At 39.3% G+C, this 21,141-nt stretch overlaps 1 protein-coding gene across 3 annotated transcripts in view; it reads right to left on the bottom strand.

The window, feature by feature from the left end:
* The window catches only part of LOC141439916 (katanin p60 ATPase-containing subunit A-like 2), a 46,355-nt gene extending 27,169 nt beyond the window's left edge, over window positions 1-19,186 (bottom strand). Inside the window, exons 1-2 of one of the 3 annotated variants that reach the window (XM_074104375.1) lie at window positions 18,186-19,186; window positions 12,708-12,933 (exon numbers count right to left, since the gene is read on the bottom strand). The gene's annotated coding sequence lies outside the window, so the exon portion shown is untranslated. Of the gene's footprint in view, window positions 1-12,707; window positions 15,355-18,185 lie in introns of those variants that run through there. The other 2 variants (XM_074104376.1, XM_074104374.1) reach the window with 2 other exon arrangements.
* Between the last annotated feature and the right edge of the window lie 1,955 nt (window positions 19,187-21,141).

Here is a 21,141-nt window from a genome sequence, read left to right as displayed (position 1 = left end):
CCGCGTTTTTTTAAACGCGCCGAAACGCTATACGCACGCGTGTTGTAATTGTAACACTGTTCTATTAAAAAAAAAAACGCGCTATCAAAGCTCTTTTCGAATACAGCCCACAGATGTTACCAAAAATCTTAACGATCAGACTGCACCATTCGATCAGTATAAAATGTAAAGTTTTATACGGTTTTTTAAAACTGTACTACTTATTTAACGGAACAGTATCAAAATTCGAATACATAAGTCGGAACGGAAGAATAATACGGGTTATAAATATATACCCAAAATCGCTATTGCGTCGTCAGTCGCCATTGGAACTGCAGGGGTACTACGAAACTCGAAACTCGAAGTTCGTATCGTACCGCCCCTCTCGCTTTAGTATTAAATAGTATAAGTGTCAGAGGGACCGCATGACACGTACTTCAAGTTTCAAGTTTCGTTGTAGCCCTGTGCCCTTATTGTAAGTTTTCGGTTACAAAATACGGCTCGATCGCGTTCGCGTATAAAATCTTAATTTATATGGAAACACGAACAGCGCCTCTAGCGGAACGCGATCGAGACGTATTTGGTAACCGAAAACTTACACTAAGGGCACTGCTGAAACAAAGATCGTTACGATAAACTGCAGCGTGAGTGTGGCGTATAAAACGCGCGTCGACAGTGCGATTAAAAAACGCGGTGTGCAAAGACTAAAATACAAGTAATTACTGGCACTTAAAGTATCCCATCTTAGGCCTCTAGGTTGGCAACGCATCTGCAATCCCCCTGGTGTTGCAGGTGTCTATGGGCGGTGGTGATCTATTACCATCAGGAGACCCACTTGCTCGGTTTCCATGCAGTCAAATAAAAAAATAAAATGAAAACAAGTTTGATTAGTCTGAAATGCTTCCAGAGATAGCTAGATCGCTTTGACTGAACGCCGCTGAAAAAAAAAATCACTAGAGTTAATCTCTGTTTGTTCATCACACCAGACGACTCGTTTAGACGACCAGATGGCCTAGTGGTTAGAGCTGACTACGAAGCTTGAGTTCCCGGGTTCGATTTCCGTGTCGGGGCAAATATTTGTATGAAAAATACGAATGTTTGTTCTCGGTTCCTGGGTGTTTAATATGTATTTAAGTATGTATCTATCTATATAATTATATTTATCCGTTGCTTAGTACTCATAACACAAGTTTTGCTAAGCTTACTTTGGGACTAGGTCAATTGGTGTGAATTGTCCCGTGGGCCGTGATATATTATTATTATATTATATTATATTATCACAAGCACATTCCTTGCAACATATCCTGGCATATTATCTTTGGTTGATACGCAGCCTTAAGGTGATTTTCCACCGGCGGGCGAGACGAGACGAGGTGAGACGAGAATTGAAATTTGTACGGCGACGCCCGCGGCGGCTCGCGGCGGGCGTGCGGGAATGCATACAAATTTCAAGTCTCGTCTCGCCCGCCGGTGGAAAATCACCATTAAATGGCAAACTAGGCGTTAGAAAGAAAGAAAGAAAATAATTTATTTATAACAGCAATGACACATAATTAGTAAAAATAACAATAAGAAGTGTTGCCGCTACAAAAAGGTCCCGGCTCAGCATATCGCTGGCTGAAAACCACTGAAAGGCTTGAGGGCACCCTATGGTGGTGAAAACTCTCCCTTTATGCACGCGGCTATCATTGCAAATTGTAAAATAACTAGCAGCAGTAACTATCTAGTAATGTAAAAATAGACGATCTTGTTAAATTAAAATTTTAAACCAATTAGGCATTGCAGACCCACTGTTTGTTATTGGATTACGCGCAACCTTCGAGATATATTTAAAGTTAATCTTGAAGACCTGTGTACTGGAATCAACAGCGGGTAGGAAAAAAGGATGTTTCAATATTCAACTTTTTATTTATGGAAATAATATGGGAACCTAATACATAATTATCAATTTTTTTCCCACTGTTATGTCGCTGATATTAATTAAAATTAACTAGTGTCGATAGATCGTTCATGCAGCATTACCTATTCCTATTTCTTTTTCTAGATTTTTTACTGTACAATGGCAAAACCCACTAGATACTGGCAAAATTGTCCTCGGACGGACAGAGCTATATTTTATAAAGTAACGAAAGTAACTTAATATATCAACTTTTTTATGTTGAAAACAAAGTGTTAGATTATGTGTTAATTGCATGGTCACTCTGCAATTAAAGGTGGGTTTAACTTAAAATTGTGATATGAACCATCCATTATCAATTATTGATGGTGTAAGGTTGCTTCTGCCAATGTGTTCTGAATCACCCAGTATACTAATATTTGAGTTGGCAACCCTGACTCTGGTGTTGCCAGAGTAAACATTTACTTATCTGTATCACCGTAACTTCGCGTTGGGAACGTTTCCGCATTGCGTTGTTATAAAATGAATCCACACAGATTTTACCGGACGAAGTAATCGACTGTTACGATGTTGAATATGTTTCAAAGATGATTTAGATATAATAAATGTACGCTTTTATCTCAAGTCCAGTTTAGACTTGTTACAAAAATGGAGCAATGCGAAGTACATTGCGATTGTGTTTCCTTCAAGCTAAAACATTAAATTTAAAAAAACAAAAAACTCGACTGCCAAAACTAAAAGGAAGAAAATAAGCCTAGTGGTCTAGAGCTCTGTTAAGTAGCTAATTTAAAGTTCAACAGTCGGAACCAATCCGCCCAACCACAAATCGTGACGCTCAAAACCTCTCAGTAATGTGTCCCGACTGTTGAACTTTAAATTAGCTACTTAACAGAGTTCTAGACCACTAGGCTTATTTTCTTCCTTTTAGTTTTGCCAGTCGAAGTTTTTGATTTTTTAAATGTAATGTTTTATTTTACACTTTTTTCACAATTCAATTCAATTCAATTTCGTTATTTCGGACAAACAGAGTATCCATAGTGTGTTAGTAATTAAACAAACAAAACAAAAGATAATACATTTTAATAACCTAACCAACAAACAGTTGGAAAACTCCCGACTTTGTCACTTCAAAGTTCAACATCTCAAAAACGGCTGAACCGATTTTGATGAAACATAAACCATCGCTAGAAAACCTGCTTTCAAATAAAAAAAAACGCATTCAAATCGGTCCGTTTAAGAGCTACGGTGCCACAGACAGACAGACACACATAGCGGTCAAACTTCTAACACCCCTCTATTTGCGTCGGGGGTTGAAAAAGGTCAATCGAGCGAATCAATGTAATTCATCATCATCATAATAGTCATTTTAGTTACGTTTTTGATGTTCTAACGCTAATGCGTTGACCTAATGGTCTAACCTGAAATGTTAGAATATTTTTGGAAAATAAAAAAATTATAAAATAATAATCATCACATCAGCCTATGGTAGTCCCGGAGAACATTCGAGCGTTTTAAAAAAAACCATAAATAAAACTTAACTATAAACTAAATAGATATCTAACTTAAAAACGTCTAAACCATTGAACCTATTTAGATTAAATTCGGTATATACAGATAGTTTGTGTCCCGGAGAAGAACATTAGGATAGTTTTTATCCCGGAAAATTTCATAGTTCCAGCGGGATAGCGGTAAACAAATTCTACACGGACGGACTCGCGGATAACGGTTAGTTAGGGTTCTGGAGCCAAAATGGCAAAAACGGTACACTTATAGTTTCGCCATGTCTGTCTGTCTGTCTGTCTGTCTGTCCGTCCGCGGCTTTGCTCAGGGACTATCAATGCTAGAAAGCTGTTATTTTGTACTAATATGTATGTAAACTATGCCGACAAAATATTACTAAAAAAAATTCAAAAATTTTTTTTTTATGTCCTCCCATTAGACGTAAAGTGGGTGTGTTTTTTTTCTCATCTAACCTTATAGTGTGGGGTATCGTTGGATAGGTATTTTAAAATCATTAGGGGGTTGCTAAATCAATTTTTCGATTCAGTGATGTATTTGCCAAATATTCAACTTTAAAGTGCAAATTTTCATTAAAATCGAGCGCTTTTGCCCGTTTTTTTTTTATATAAAACCATCATCCCACTAATATCCCACTATCCCACTAATATAATAAATGCGAAAGTTTGTAAGTCTGTTTGTTTATTTATTTGCTTGTTTGTTTGTTACTTCATCACGTCTAAACCGCTGATTTTAGATTAAATTCGGTATATACAGATAGTTTGAGTCCCGAAGAAGAACATTAGGATAGTTTTTATCCCGGAAAGTTTCATAGTTCCAGCGGGATAGTGGAAACCAAATTCTACGCGGAAGGAGTCGCGGGTAACAGGCTAGACTCTCATAATTATAATTGCCGCGAAAACGTACCCGTCACTTCTGGATGTAGGCCTCCCCCAATGAGCGCCATTGCACCATGTCCTCAGCTACACTCATCCATCCATCAAAAGTGTGGCTTTACATTGCATCTTCGAATGAATTTTACAGTGTAAAAGAAATAAAAAACGAATTATTTGAAAAGTCACTGAACTAATTTCATTCAGTTTGATGAGTACCTACCATAGAGCTATGCGGTGAAGGAAAACATCGTGAGGAAACCTGCACAAACCTGCGAAGCAATTCAATGGTGCGTGTGAAGTTCCCAATCCGCACTGGGCCCGCGTGGGAACTATGGCCCAAGCCCTCTTGTTCTGAGAGGAGGCCTGTGCCCAGCAGTGGGACGTATATAGGCTGGGATGATGATGATGATGAGTGGGTATAGCAATATGAGAATGATTATATTAGGATCACATTGTACAAACAAATTTTAGAGACTCCTTAACTCAAAAAATCTTTTTAATTTAAGATTAGAAGCTAAGGTTAATCAAGTAATTATGCAATTTTTATTGAAATAAACAGTTTTAAGTTTAAGTTTTAAAGATTAACCCCCGACGCAAAAGGAGGGGTGTTATAACAATTATTTGCTACTGTTATCGTGCCATCCCAGTATATTTTTGTCGGACTCGCATTTGGTCGGTTTTTTTCGGTTGATACTTATTTTTTACTCTGTGGTTTACAATAAGAAGCCACTGTAATGTATTGTTAAGAATACGTGAACTGTGTTCCAGCGGCTGATTGCTGAAAACAGTGTGTATAACTGGTTCTCTAGCCACGTATAAATTTCCCGAGAGTCCTTAGATTTTTCTTGATTTTCATCGGCGAAACTACGACATACAATATTCATGAATGTTATACACGTGTTTAGGGTTCCGTGCCGCAAAAATAAAAATAGACCCTTTTAGGATCACGTCGTTATTGATAAATCTGTCAAAATCATAGAACTATTAATAATAAACTGAGGAGAAATGTCACGCGACCTGAAAACGTGATCATGCATATAGGTAAAATCCATTTATTTATTTATATGTGAGAAAGTTTCCTCAAAAATGAGTGTCACAGAGATGGTGGTCCAAAAAGTATTTGATAATAGTACGTTTCTTATAGAATCCCACACCCCTGCTCGCTCTCTGCCTGCTCTGCTCGGCTATTCATATATATACAAATTTGTACGGAATCCTCGGTGCCCAAGCCCGAATCGAACTTGGCCGTTTTTTTATATAATCAATACGAACTCGCGTGGTAGCATGTACGGAATAAGGCAATTACTCGTACCTACTAGTTTATTATTAACGAAAGTCCTAGGTAATAGCGTACTTATTAGGCAGTTAGTGGAATTAAAGAATTAAGTATTGATGCTGGCTTGACAATAGAAGAAAACAGGTGACACGCTTAAATAAGGAGGTTTCTTTACTTTCTAAGAGAACCGAGACTTAATTAAATATGCCTATATCACGAGACAATCCAGACCAATACTTAACCGATATTGTTAAATAAATAATTCATCATCCCAGCCTATATACGTCCCACTGCTGGGCACAGGCCTCCTCTCGGAACACGAAGGCTTGGGCCGTAGTTCCCACGCGGGCCCAGTGCGGATTGAAAACTTCACACGCACCATTGAATTGCTTTGTAGATTTGTGCAGGTTTCCTCAAGATGTTTTCCTTCACCGCAAAGCTCGTGGTAAATTTCAAATGTAATTCCGTACATGAATTTCAAAAAACTCAGAGGTGCGAGCCGGGGTTTGAACCCACGACCCTCTGCTTGAGAGGCGATAGGTAAAACCACTAGGCCACCAATAACCATAATAATAATAATTAACCATAATAAATTAATATAAATTAGTTTTTAATGTAAAGCCAAATCGTGCGGCGCATTCTTCTTGGCAATGATGCTCTTTCCGAAAGCGCTGGTAGTTTAAAGAATGACGTGTAAAAGTGCCCATTGCGGCCTATTTACTGAATAAATGATTTTGATTTTGATTTTTTGTGTGGTAACTGCTTAGTTCGAAATGTAGATTTGCAACATTGTTTTCTTTTTCCCAAGATGGCTGATTCTCTTCCAAAAAAGGCTCTCGTGTGACGGCAGGTCAAAGCATTTAAAAAATCGAAAATATACCTACTTCATTTTCTATAAATCATCTTGCATTTTATTTGAACTGACATAGGTTGAGGACAAGCGAACATGATTTACTTAGAATAGGTAAACCGTTCAAGCGTCTACAGACCCTTAAGATTTTATTTTACTCATTTGTCAAACGATCCTCACGACACTAACGCCATCTAGCGATATTTCGCCTCTGTGAACAGTCATTACGACGTTCCAAATCTTTCTACAGTTTTATTCACATTATTTCTCGTCGAACTGACAAGTCCTTTTATTTCGCGATTAGCTGTCATATCGGAGCCGGAACGAGGCGCCATCAATCTTGTCCGTCCATCCATCTTAGTTCGTTCACACATAGTTGGCTTTTATTGCGTCGGGCTACCGCGCTTGTCCGTTAGGCGGCGACACTAGTCTTTCAATGGATGGATAACTATCTTGTGCTGTTAAATTATATTCATGTATTGACTAATATTGTAATGCGAATGAAATTCTCTGTTACCTCTACAAGCTTACATCGCTGAATCGATTTAGATAAATGTTATGTGGAATATGGAAAGGAGTATCACAAACACGAAAAAAATACAAAACATACCGCACTCCAATATACGTAAAAGAACAAAAGTAACAGACGCTCTAAACTACGCTTTAAAGTTGAAGTGGCGTTGGGCAGGACATGTAGTAAGAATGAACGACGACCGATGGACAGCTAGGCTAACATCATGGCCGGGCCCAGTGAGTATTAGAAAGAGAGGAAGACCACAAGCAAGATGGGGAGATGATCTAATAAAATTGACAGGAAAGGACTGCAAACTAAAAGCTAAAGAAAGAGAGCAGTGGAGAAATCTGGAGGAGACCTTCACCCTTACCTAAGAAGGGTTCTTGCATGCTTGCATGATTAGTTTTGTTTTATATTTCAATTGAAATTTAATTAAAAGTTAGTAAAATTAGTTATGTTACTTAGTAAATTTCAAATAGTTAATATAACAATAATAATTTGATTTGAATTGATATAATGCGTATTGTAAAAATATTTCAATATGCAGGAAATAAAAGGCTTTTTTTATTTTTTATTTTTTTATGTGGCTGTGCGTGAAGGTTTCTATTAGTTCATGAAAAACATATCCTCGCACATCTTGGAAACGCAGCCATGCATAGACTGATCACGGTGCAGGAGGAATTTAAAAAAAAACCGGCCAAATGCGAGTCGGACTCGCGTACCGAGGGCTCCGTACAAACCAGTAGGTAGTAACTTTTAAATTATGTGTATGGGTACTAAGCAACGGATAAATATAATTATTTAGATAGATATATACTTAAATACATATTAAACCCCACGACCCGAGAACAAACATTCTAATTTATCATACAAATATCTGCCCCGACACGGAAATCGACCCGGGACCTCAAGTTTCGTAGTCAGGTTCTCTAACCACTAGGCCAATGTAATTGACCACTATCATTATACGTGTACTTAAGTGTAGGAAGGTCTCGGCCGGGTTCTAATAATAAGACGTTTGGCATCCAGGTGTACAGTCAGCGTCATATAGTACGTAGCAGTCAAGATCACCAAATACTTGGAAACATCCAAATAGTCATTAACATTGACCCAACCAAAGCAATCACATTGCTCAGGACATCCACCGTGTACAAATAAATCGGAGCACGCACATCACCACTGGTAGCGTAGCAGCCATAATATCCAAAAGTATGGGACACACTAGAAAACTGAGCTTAATTTAAAAGGTTTAAGGTTTAATCTCGAGTCTCGGGTCTCGAGTTGAGTGCGAAATAAATTAACACGTCATAAGATTAGACTTGTTTTTGACAATCACCGAAAAGAGTACCAACTTGTCAGTGATAGTTCCGTCTCTTTTATTTGGAGCCTGACGGCTTTTTCACATTTTTATTTACATTGTCAGAAGTTCGGATTAACGGATTTCCTTTTAAATATGGCTTGAATTGGCCAGTATAATTACATTATAAAAGAGTTTTTATTTAATTAAAAAGGTAATGACATGTGCATTTTGCACCAAGAGACTGAAAATGGAACACCGTTCACATTGTATTAAAGATGACTAGCTAACTGGATCAGTGGACCTTACACGGTATGTAATAAAGTCAATTTTCCTGTGGTGTCCCATACTTTTGGATACTTTGGCTGCTACGGTACTAATGTCGGCTTGAATGTTATAGTATTTGGCGACGTGTGTGCTCCGGTATATTTGTACACGATGGATGTCTCGAACAATTTGACCGCTTTGACTGAGTCACTGGTAATGACTATTTTGTATGTTTCCAAGTATTTGGTGATCTTGACTTCTACGTACTATATGACGCTGACTGTACCAAGCGATGCGTCTCATTTGCAACAACCTTACGACTATTTACAGAGCTGGGAAGATCTCGCGAAGCATAAACTGAAATCTTGTAGCACGTATGCCATGTTTCCAATCCTTGGCAAGCCATTTCTAGCTATGGGTAAGGAGGAAATATACCTACAATACGCAAGACATTTACATCGTCCACAAGCAAATTCGTTTAATAATTATTTCCAATTTGCCTTCAATTAAGCACTGCACGCGCCGACAACCTTTCAGTCTCTAGTTGAAGTAAAGCGTTGTTATTTCGGCAATAATTGGATCGTTGGGAGAGCTGGGAGCCTCCTACGCGGGCTAGGGTTGCCAGCCTATCTAGAATTCTAGACCTATAACGCATTCACTGCCACCGACGCATATATGCGTTTTCGGAACTTAACCCAGTGCCATTGCAGTTTAATGATTATTCATAAACCTTGAACGCACATGTGCGTCGGTGGCACCTGTGGAAGTCAGGTAGCAGTGAATACGTTTAACTATTTTGACTATACATCCCAAATATTTATTTATTATATTGTCTTATATTTCATAATCTAACAAAAAAATATCACATTAATAAATCAAATTAAATTAAACATTTAATCAAATTATAATGAAGTTAACCTAGATTACAAAAGTTATATTCCTAACATTAACAAAACTAAACACAATTCGATAAAGTAAACATGTGTTTTTTTTATTAGTTAATATGTTTTGTAACAAAGGAATCCAATGACCCCATACATCCCTGTATTTTTTTCTTCAATTTAATTTTAAATCACCAAAAGCTTTACGGTGAAGAAGACATCGTGAGGAAACCTGTGTGAAGTTCCCAATCCGCATTGGGTCCGCGTGGGAACTACGGCCCAAGCTATCTCATTCCGAGAGGAGGCCTGTGCTTAGCAGTGGGACGTATAATATAGGCTGGGATGGAAGCTTTGCTTAGTTTCGGATTAGGTTAATTGCTGCCAATCACGGGTGTCAATTGTCCCTTGATATTTATTTATTTAATTAAAAAATGCCAGTTTCCGAGTTTGTATTTTATGTCACGTTTCACCATCAATAGGCACTTGTCCCACTGCCGACGATGAGCGAGAAGCGAGTAGAGCGAGTAACTAGAAAAGAGTGGGCGAGCAGCGAGAAGCGAGTGTAGTTTTGTCGCTCGGCTGTAAGCGAGCGTTCGCGTGCGACGGGCGATTACTCGCTCCACTCGACTCGCTCGTGCGGGGCGGCCGCCAAGCTGACATCGCTGAGCGAGTATCTATAGCTCAGCGAGTTTTATAGCTCTTGTCGCTGCGACAAACGATGTAAGAGCGAGTTCTCGCCGACAGTGTGAACAGCCAGCGATCAACTATTAAGTGTCTCTTTTACTCACACAGGATCTTATATATTTTGTTCGTTTCTTGAGCGAGAAAATAGGCGATAGCCAATCGTTTCCTCGCTGGCGGTGAGACATGTGCCTAACACTCATAATTCAATTTTCAACCAGCAGGTCACTCGCAAGCCCTCTTGTTCTGAGAGGAGGCCTGTGCCCAGCAGTGGGACGTATATAGGCTGGGATGATGATGATGATGAGGTCACTCGCATGCTGTTGTCTTTTATATTTCATAAAAAACAGTTATTAATTTCAGCTAGTGATAAATGTTTGTGTGTGGCAACCCTGCTCCCGCGTACAACGTACAATGGGTTGCCAGGTAGAATAACTGATCGGTATTATTCGGTATTGTTACTCCGAGTTATTATTTATTCAACAAATGATACTATACTTCTTGCCGTTCAAATTGTTATTCTGAAGTTTCATTAGGGACATGAATAAATTATGAGCGGGTGGGAATACCCTTAACCTGAATGGCTTCCAAGTGATACAAAAGTAATAAAATGATTTACTTCCAACTATGCTTTAATTTCATCATAACCGCACTAAATACCCAGCACAAAGCAGGACTTTTCTGCTCCAGAGCAGAAAAAATGTATGAAAATCCTTTATTGCATTGTTTTAGTTTTTTTTTAATTGCACCACCAAAGACCATATAGACCATATATGCATAGGGCCAAAAATAGAGTGTTAGGTTCGTCAATCTGACGGTCTTATGAAATTTGACAGATTGCGTTGAAAAAATGGTCGCTACCAAGTTGCTACCAAAAATAGTAAGTAGCAGTAAGTAGCCGTATTAAAAAAAAAACTGTGCGTTTTGTTGCCCGACCTGGCGCCCATCTGAAATTTGACAGATCGCGGGTAAAAATATCTGCTACTAACTCTGCCAAAAAAAGTAAGAAATTAAAAAAAAAAAACAAATCGGCGGGAAGCTTGCGAATTTTACCTGGACATTTTTTGAGAGTGCGAATGTAAACTTACAAAAATGAAATCATTGAGTGCTAGTGACATTTCTTTCCTATTAATTGTTTAGCACGAGTTTTTTTTGTCTACTATTCATGTAATACTTGAAAGAAAAGCAGATTATGCACCTCGCATTAAGTAATTTATATTGCCCTCGCTGACGCTCGGGCTCCAAATCGGCACTCGGTTTAATAATAAATAACTTTCTGCTTGGTGCAACAATCTACTATAAGACTACCATATACCAGCGCTGGTAACTAAAGCCAGCACTTGCTAAGACCGGCACCCATTGTCAAGGTGTAGACCCTATTTTGTACCTAATTATAATATGCGTATTTTGTATCCACTTGTTTATACTTTGGCAATAAAGAGTTTTATTATTATTATTATTATTGTATAAAATAATTGGAATGAAATCAGCTTTTTTCTACGTCTAAATGTTCAATTTTATCTGGTAGCATGGTGTACCTACGGTTGTTTTGCTCTGAAGATCAAATTTTTTCCACCCACCGGTTTAGATTTTAGAGGGGGGGACGCTCGATTTTAATGAAGATTGCACTTTAAAGTTGAATATTTTGCAAAAAAAACACTGAATCGAAAAATCGTTTTAGTAAACCCTTAATATAGTTTTCAAAAACCTATCCAACGATACCCCACACAAAAAGGTCGGATGAGAAAAAAAAAATACCCCCACTTTACGTTCATGCGAGGTACTCTAAAAACATTTTTTTTATTTCGTTTCCCGCCACACCGCTAACATGTTCAGTGTTGCTTTTAACGTTGTCATTAACCACACATGCGCAACGTTCGAGTAGACCATTGTTTGCATGATGGATACGTTGCGGAAACGTAGGTACTAATTGTTTTAGAACGGCGCGCGGGCTCGGCGGTAAATATCGAAGCGATTAAACGCTGGCGGGCGGATTGTATCGTCAGAGCGATTTATTTACATGGATTAATCTAAAATGTTTTTGCAATATCTGTGTACGGATATTATACTTAGGTGCTGTTTCACCATCCATTGATTAGTGTTAACTGGCGGTTAGGTGTGATGCCGTCTCTATTTTTTTTGTTCGAATAGACGGAGACGGCATCACATTAAACCGTCAGTTAACACTAATCAATCGATGGTGAAACAGCCCCTTAGTATGCTATTTAATCAATCTATATGTATACGTGTCTACTGTAACGATTGGCTGATATGCAACGCACGAGCAGCCTAAACCACTCACTACTTGAAATTTCACATTTTAATATTGTAAGTTAGTGTATAAAAACAAATAGCAAATATATAAATATTAACACTTGAGATAACCCGACCTTCGTTGATTGATTATAAACACAGATGATAACCTTCAAACGTGTCCCAAATTAGCACGAGTGCCCCTGCGAGCCTGATACGAGTGCAACAATGTAATGGTTGCTACCTAATATAAATTTATTGGTACTTGTTTTGGGGCGATAAAAATATGAAAATAAAGTGGACTGTAGCTAAATTTTAAATCAAAAACGAAAGCAAAGGAAATCTAAGTTTCTCGAAAACAATTAGTTATTCCGTTTATACAAATAGAAAGAGGGCGCGAAAAGTGCTTATACGCATACCTGGTTTCCTCAGGGTGTGTACTGCTCTGTGAGGCCTCAATCAAGACCGGCACATCAGCTACTTACGAGTGTACGAGCTCGGTTTACCACTGTTTTCGCCTCCGCAGCCTTACTTAATCTGCCCACACCTTCTCACAACACGAAATAATGCATATGCACTTATTTTAATGTATTAAAAAATAGAAAGAGTTTCTTTACTCTTAGTTTGTACAAATATTAGATCCTCCTGTTACGGGGTCGATACGAAAAGTGAAAAATTCAATATGGCACGCGCCGGAACACGGGTTGCCATATAAAAAACGGAAGTTAGAAATAAAATTTATAAAATGTTGCCATTACAAAAAAGCAACGTGAAAGTTGAACATACCGCTCACCTAAATATGCAGTATTTACGATACAAAAATTACATTTAAACAAAACAATTAGCCTAAAACTATGACTCTACCATGATGAGTCTGGCGAAAATTAATTTGACAGTGGCAAGGGACATAGTTTCACGACAGGCCGCTTGTAATGACCAGTCGCAGTTCGAACCGTGACGACTCTACATACTCCGTCGGATCCCGGATGTAAAGCCGAAATACGACCGAGAGTCCATTTCAAAGGACTAGTTTGTTCGTTGATTAACAGCACTAATGTACCAACGAGAATATTTGTGTTAACCTTATTCCATTTAGCCCTCTGCTGCAATGTGTGTACGTACTCGCTATGCCACCGATGCCAAAAGTCTTGGTGCATTTTCTGTATTAATTTCCAGCGATTACTGATACTGACGTTCTGGTCAGTAAAGTCTTCTTCCGGAAGGATGGACAGAGGTTCAAGCGTTAAGAAATGACCCGGGGTAATTGCCGATAAGTCATTCGGGTCTGTACTAATAGGGGTGAGAGGACGCGAGTTGAGCATGGCCTCAATCTGCGTGAGGACGGTGTAAAATTCCTCGAACGTTAAGCGTTGGTTTCCAACGACTCTAGCTAAATGAGTCTTAATGGAACGTATGCCAGATTCGGCCAAACCATTAAAATGCGGGCTACCAGGAGGGTTAAACGAAAACTTTAGTTCCTGTGCGTTGGCAGCACTCTTCATAAGCGGACCGAGATAGTTACTAGCGCCGATAAAGTTACGACCCTGGTCTGATACAATTTGGTTACACCGACCTCGACGTGCAATAAACCGCTTCAATACACAAAGGAAGGCTTCCGTCGATAACTCCGAAGCGAGTTCTATGTGAATAGCCTTCGTACTTGTACAAACGAACACACATATGTAGCCTTTGTACGTTCTCACACCACGTCCACGTCCGAGAGCGATATCGAAAGGTCCTCCATAATCGATGGCGACACTAGAAAATGGCTTTATTTTGGAAATACGACATAATGGAAGGTTTCCCATAAGCGGAGCTGAAGCGGGCGCGGGGTGAGCCCGAAAACATTTGACACAACCACCGACAACCGCCCGAATAGCTCGCTTGGGCGATAAGATCCAAAAAGATTGCGCAAGAAGGTTTTGTAGAGTTTGAGCACCTGGGTGTAAAAATCTCTTATGATATTCTTCAATAATTAATACTGTCAATCGATGGGAGCGAGGCAATAATATGGGATATTTTATAGAAAATTTAATTGGTGCATTCGCCAAGCGACCGCCCACCCTGACAATACCCGCCGCGTCAATAAACAACGAGAGCTTGCGCAAGCTTTTTGGCAGTAAATTTACACGACCATCCTTAAGATGGGTGATCTCTACAGAAAACGAAGTGAGCTGCACATGTTTTAACAAAAACATGAGAGCTGCCGTAGTTTCCGAATTCTGTAAAGATCCGACAATTTTGTTGTTAAACAACCGACAAAACCGAAAACAATAGGCTAACACTCGCTTTAACGTGAAAAGCGAAGAAAACCTGTCGAGAAGCATGTCAATTAAACTAGAAGTGTTTGACGCTACTAAGGTACAAATCCGCTGTTCTTCCAAGGTAGAGCCATTTGCCGGCTCGTCCAGTGACGATGAAGGCCAATTGCGTTCGTCTTTCAGCAACCAGGAAGGACCTCTCCACCAGAGTTCACACCCAATCAGATCCGCGGGCAGCATACCCCGAGATCCCACATCGGCTGGATTGGATAGAGTACTTACGTGGCGCCAACGATCAGGAGCGATAATTTCTTGAATATGACTAACACGGTTGGCCACGAAAGTCTTCCAGCGAGATGGACACGACTTGATCCACGCCAGGGCTACGCTTGAATCTGACCAGGCGACGACATCCTGAATAAGATATAAAGGCCGCAAAGCTTCCTGAACAGACAGCATTAAATCCGACAAAAGAACGGCGGCTTGCAGTTCCAACCTCGGAATTGATAATTTACGAAGAGGTGCCACTTTAGATTTAGCACAACAAAACTCTACAAATGTAGAGTCGTCTGCAGCAACAACACGACAGTAAATAACTGCAGCATAACCGCGCTCCGAGGCGTCGCAAAACCCATGAAGCTGCAACGAAACGAAAGAATGAACGATGCGACGAGGAATGATAATAGACTCTAACAACGACAACTGAGATTTAAAACGAGTCCATTCTGCGGCGATCACTTCCGAAACGTCGTCGTCCCAATGGATCCCCGATGACCATAAGACTTGCATTAAATATTTCGCATGAAACGCGAGGGCATAAAAAACCTAATGGGTCATAAATGCGTGCGATGTTCGAAAGGATGGTACGCTTAGTACATCTTTGGTCACTAGGACTTGACACTTCAAATTGAAATGAATCAATCTGTGGACGCCACGATAATCCCAATATTTTAAGCGATAAGTCCGAAATTTCGTCAAAATGTTTAAATTCACTCGAGTACAACTCAGAGGGCGGGAGATCAGCGATAAGTTTCTTATTATTGGAGGTCCATTTTCTCAAATGGAACCCACCCGACGACAAAATCGTAGAAAGTTCTGATCTTAAAAGTAGAGCCTGCTCGATAGAGTCAGCACCCGTGACGACGTCATCGACATATATATCTCTACCAAGCACCATCGAACCAGTAGGATGAGTGACTGTAGACTCCTGGGCTAACTGCGCGATAGTTCGAAGAGCTTGATAAGGGGCAGATTTGACTCCATAAGTTACAGTCACTAATCTGTAATCTTTAACCGGACTGTTAGTAGAGCGTCGCCATAGAATCCGCTGGTACTCTGCATCTTTATCAGCTACGAGGATTTGTCGATACATGGCTTTTATGTCACCTGTAAAAACTACTTTGTGCCATCGAAACCGAGTAAGAATATCAAAGATGTTTGCTTGTAACTTGGGACCTGCCAAGAGTGTATCATTGAGCGACAATCCATTACTGTCTCTACAACTCGCGTCAAAAACGGCTCGAAGCGGTGTGCTAACAGAGTCGGGACGAAGAACGGCATGATGAGGAATGTAATAAAAATTCCCAACACCCACAGACGGTTGCTCTACCTCCTCCATGTGACCGCTCGTCTCATACTCATCCATAAACGAAACATAAGCTTCACGAAAATCAGCATGCTTTGAAAGCTTGCGTTCCAACGAAAAGAGTCTGCGCATTGCAGTTTCCCGAGTGTTCGAAAATATAGGCCTATTCAGAGGATCGACGAAAGGCAAAGGTACCACGAAACGGCCTTCACTCGTAGAACGAAAATTCTCAACGAAAATGTCTTCACAAAGTTGGTCCTCTTTCGACAATATAGATTTACTGGAACTACTAACATTCTCTAGCTCCCAGAATCTTTTTAGAGAACTGTCCAACGATAAATTAGATTGTGAAGAACTCGAAACGAAAAAACAATCTTTCCGACGACGATTATTGAAAGATTGCAAATGACTTTCATCACACTCCCCTATAATTATCCATCCAAATATGGTTTCAATAGCCTTAGGTTGACCCATACTTCCCTGTCTGCGACCATTAGCAAGAGAGGATGCAAATATGTCTGCGTTAAGCAATAAATCAATTGGTCCAGGATTTGCAAAGTCTGGGTCAGCAAGGCGCACATCCTTTATGTGATTCCACTTAGAAAAATCTACGATATGACATGGTTGATCAGCACAAATAGTTGGTAACACAAGGGCTTCAAAATTAAATTCAGTCTGATTTGTCCCCATGGATTTCACGGAACACAACAACGACCCTCTGGGCTGAGCCACAGCATTCCCAATCCCAGAGACAGACTCACCAGTTCGGTTAATTTTTAATCCAAGGCGCTCAGCACATTGTTCCGAAATAAAATTACATGCACTCGCACAATCCAATAAAGCACGAGCTGGATGATACTGTCCAACACTGTCCTTGACTGCTACCCTAGCAGTTGCAAATAACACTGTGTTACTATTTGATACAGTAGTCAAAGCAATATTAGTGCCTGATGGGCCACTCACCAAGACTTGTGGTGCCGGCTCATCCACTGGAGGTTTTGATGTTGATTTATAGAAATGCAAGAGAGTGTGGTGCGAGTACCCACACACACTACAACCAGATGACTCATGGCACTGTTTTACCTTGTGATTAATTGATAAACAACGAACACACAAACCCTTATTTTTTACGAATTTAAATCTTGCAGTTGCATCCAACTTTAAAAACTTATCACAACTGGCTAAACTGTGCTGATCATTACAATACTCACAAGCCGATGATGTAATGAAAAGAGTTGTCTTTGTTTTCCGATGATTGAAAGTTGCACTATGGTTGGATTTATTAGACAAATTATGATTTGGTATGGGCCTAACATCCATTACTTCTAAGGCACGAATCTGCTTTTCAATGAATTCCTGTAGTTTTTTAAAGTCTGGAATATCATTAGAGTTGAATTCAAGTTGGAATGCCTCGCGTGTATGCTTGTCTAATTTGGACCAAAGTAAATGAACCAACATAAAATTACTGTCTGGTAAACGAAGTTTCTCTAACACTTGTAAAGTTTCTTTGAATGTGCGATGCACTCGCTCCAACTCCACTCCTGACTTTGACTTAACCTGTTCACAGTACAACATTTTTTCATAGTAGGTAAAAGCAATCTGCCGTTTTTTATTAAAATGCAAATTTAAAGCATTATATGCATCAATATAGCTATCATTTGAAATAGGATAGTTTTTTATTAAATCCAATGCTGTACCTTGAACACTTGTCAACAAGTAATGCAACTTTTCAATATTTGGAATATCTCTTTTATGGATCAACGAATTAAACAACTGAATAAAAGAAATCCAATTTTCCAGTTTACCATCAAAAGGTTTTATGTTAATTTTAGGTAATTTGGCTGATATGTTTTCATTATATTGCTTAACAGGAGCACATTGTTGTGATCGTAACCGCGTAAGAACCGATTTCATTTTAGTCTCGAAATCCACTGTCACTTGAAATTCCACCTTACTATCACTACAATTCGAAATTACTGCTCGCTGAGCTTCATGAAAACTCTCCGAAATAGGCTTTAGATCATTTTCTGTATAGCCAACCAAATCAGTACCCATCATAAACTCCAAACGCATCATGGCATAGTCACGTTCGACTATGTTCTGATCGGCTTTCACTTCACTTGTCACAGAATGTTCACTTTCCGTCATTTTTATTGAAATACGAAACAAACAATTAAACAAAGTTTATACGAAAACAACGAAACGATAACGACAATAATAAACTTTGTTTAACCTCAAACTGTTTACATCAAACGTCAACTGTCAATTTGATAATAAATGACAGTAGCCAAATGCTACCACACTAACGAAACAAAATTAATGAATCGGAAAGGAACGTTATCTATGACAACAAGTGTCCCAATATTGCCAACACAAATTTACAAAAAAATACAAACTAAAGCAAGTCACTCTTCCTTTTTGTAATGGCGACCGAATAAAAGTATACCTTCAAATTTCGAACGAAAATTAAAAAACGATAAAATTATGTTTTTTAGCTTTAAATAGGTAACTTTTCACGATCCGGCCGAAGGATCAATGTTTTGGGGCGATAAAAATATGAAAATAAAGTGGACTGTAGCTAAATTTTAAATCAAAAACGAAAGCAAAGGAAATCTAAGTTTCTCGAAAACAATTAGTTATTCCGTTTATACAAATAGAAAGAGGGCGCGAAAAGTGCTTATACGCATACCTGGTTTCCTCAGGGTGTGTACTGCTCTGTGAGGCCTCAATCAAGACCGGCACATCAGCTACTTACGAGTGTACGAGCTCGGTTTACCACTGTTTTCGCCTCCGCAGCCTTACTTAATCTGCCCACACCTTCTCACAACACGAAATAATGCATATGCACTTATTTTAATGTATTAAAAAATAGAAAGAGTTTCTTTACTCTTAGTTTGTACAAATATTAGATCCTCCTGTTACGGGGTCGATACGAAAAGTGAAAAATTCAATATGGCACGCGCCGGAACACGGGTTGCCATATAAAAAACGGAAGTTAGAAATAAAATTTATAAAATGTTGCCATTACAAAAAAGCAACGTGAAAGTTGAACAGTACTATAGTCCATTTCGCAAATTGAAATGGACTTTTAAATCGGTTCTTCCGTTGGCGACATTCGCTTCTATACTTAGACTAAGATACGAGATATAGCTGTACCTAAACACTACAGTCTATAGAGCTAATAATAAGAGAGATATTTCGCAAAAAAAAAATGTAAATAATGATTTTCGTGTGGTTGACCGTGTTAGAGTTGTCAATGTCAATGTCATGCTTGGCTTGTGTTGGTAGCGCTGACCATAGACAGTCGCGTTCACAATTAGGCACGGTTCGGTCGCACGTGCAGCGTGCAATGACGGCCTCACGGTCCCACCGGAAGACCAGCGCCAGCTCTTGAGCCGGCATTATGCTGAGGTGGGTCCGTTTCGTGAACAGTAACACTGTTTTTTTTTTTCTCTTTCTATTATTCTGTCACTGTTCCGAATAAATGTATTTTCTTTCTTTCTTTCTTTCTTTTCTTTCTACAGCTCAGTCTGTTACTTAAATGTCAAATGTTTTCCTACTACTGTTTAAAAGATACAGCCTTGATGGAAGTAATGAACCCTACGACATAGCAGTATCCTAATATTTATCAATTAGTCTCAGGAAAAAATAACTCTTCCATAATTTTTAATATTCCGTGTTTTGAACGAAACTACCGTGAGTGAGACTCACTCATATTAAAACAATATTGTATTGTAACGGATAACTCACGTCTTAAATCGAGTTTAGCTCGACATGTTTCTGGCTAATCCGTAGCCCTTCTTAGAAGCAACGCCACTCGGCGGCTGCTGCTTGCAGTGCGCGTGCAGCAGCAGTCGCTGAGTCGCGTTGCCCTAGAGGAAGGGCTACGAATTTGCCCGAAACGTGTCGAGCTAACTCGATTTAAGACGCGAGTTATCCGGGACAATATGTTTAATATTTCCGTGTTTTGATTACAAACGCTTGCCTGGCAACACTAGCGGTCGAGACTACTTTGGCTATGGAGTAAAGAGCTCTCGAGTCTATGGGCGGCCTGCCCCGTCCCCTAGGAAGGCCCTGGATCAAATCACCACTTATTTCGATGACAAGACCACGGCTTCAACTTAAAAGAAAACTTTAAAACGACGACCAGATAGTCAAGTGGTTTGAGAACCTGGCTATGAAGCTTGAGGTGCCGGGTTGGATCCCCGGTTGGGGTAGATATTTGTATGAATGAAATGAAAATGAAAATGTTTTATTGTTGTTAATTAAGACATCTTATGTACTAACATGTGAGATCTCCTATTAAGTTACAAAGAAACCTGCCAGGAGATCCCGCTCCTCCAGTCAGACCTTTTATCTATTATGGAATACATAAAAACAAAATAATTTAACAACAAAAGTATCAAATAGAAACTATGTGTGTGTGTGTGTGTGTGTGTGTGTGTGTGTGTGATGTGTGTGTGTCATCCCCGAAAACTCCACATACCAAATTTCATCGAAATCGTTGGAGCCGTTTCCGAGATTTCTGTTTATTACTTACATATATAGGTATATAATGCTCGTTTAAATATTAGATGTTTGTTTTCGAGTCTCGAACGTTTAAGGGCTGTTCACCATCCATTGATTAGTGTTAACTGACGGTTAAATGTGATGCCGTCTCTATTTGTTTTGTTCGAGACGGCATCACATTTAACGCCAGTTAACACTAATCAATGGATGGTGAAACAGCCCCTTAATCGGCCATTCTCATTTTATTGTGCACCTTTCTAATTACTGTACCGATTTTTTTCCGCACTAGTGACATGGTAATTAGACTTGAGTGCACAGATAAATGTAAAATGGCAGCCATCCTTTTTCTAGATGTGCACTCAGTTTCAGTGCCGTGTCGCTTTTGCCTGACAAAAAGCAGTATAATTAGACAGGGCACAATAAAATGAGAATGGCCGAACTTAAATATACTTAAATACACATTTGTAATAATTGTCTAAATAAGTAAGTTTATATTTA

Source organism: Choristoneura fumiferana, chromosome 21, assembly GCF_025370935.1.
Source record: "Choristoneura fumiferana chromosome 21, NRCan_CFum_1, whole genome shotgun sequence".
Classification (NCBI taxonomy): domain Eukaryota; kingdom Metazoa; phylum Arthropoda; class Insecta; order Lepidoptera; family Tortricidae; genus Choristoneura; species Choristoneura fumiferana.
This window is presented reverse-complemented; position numbering and strand designations above follow the sequence as displayed.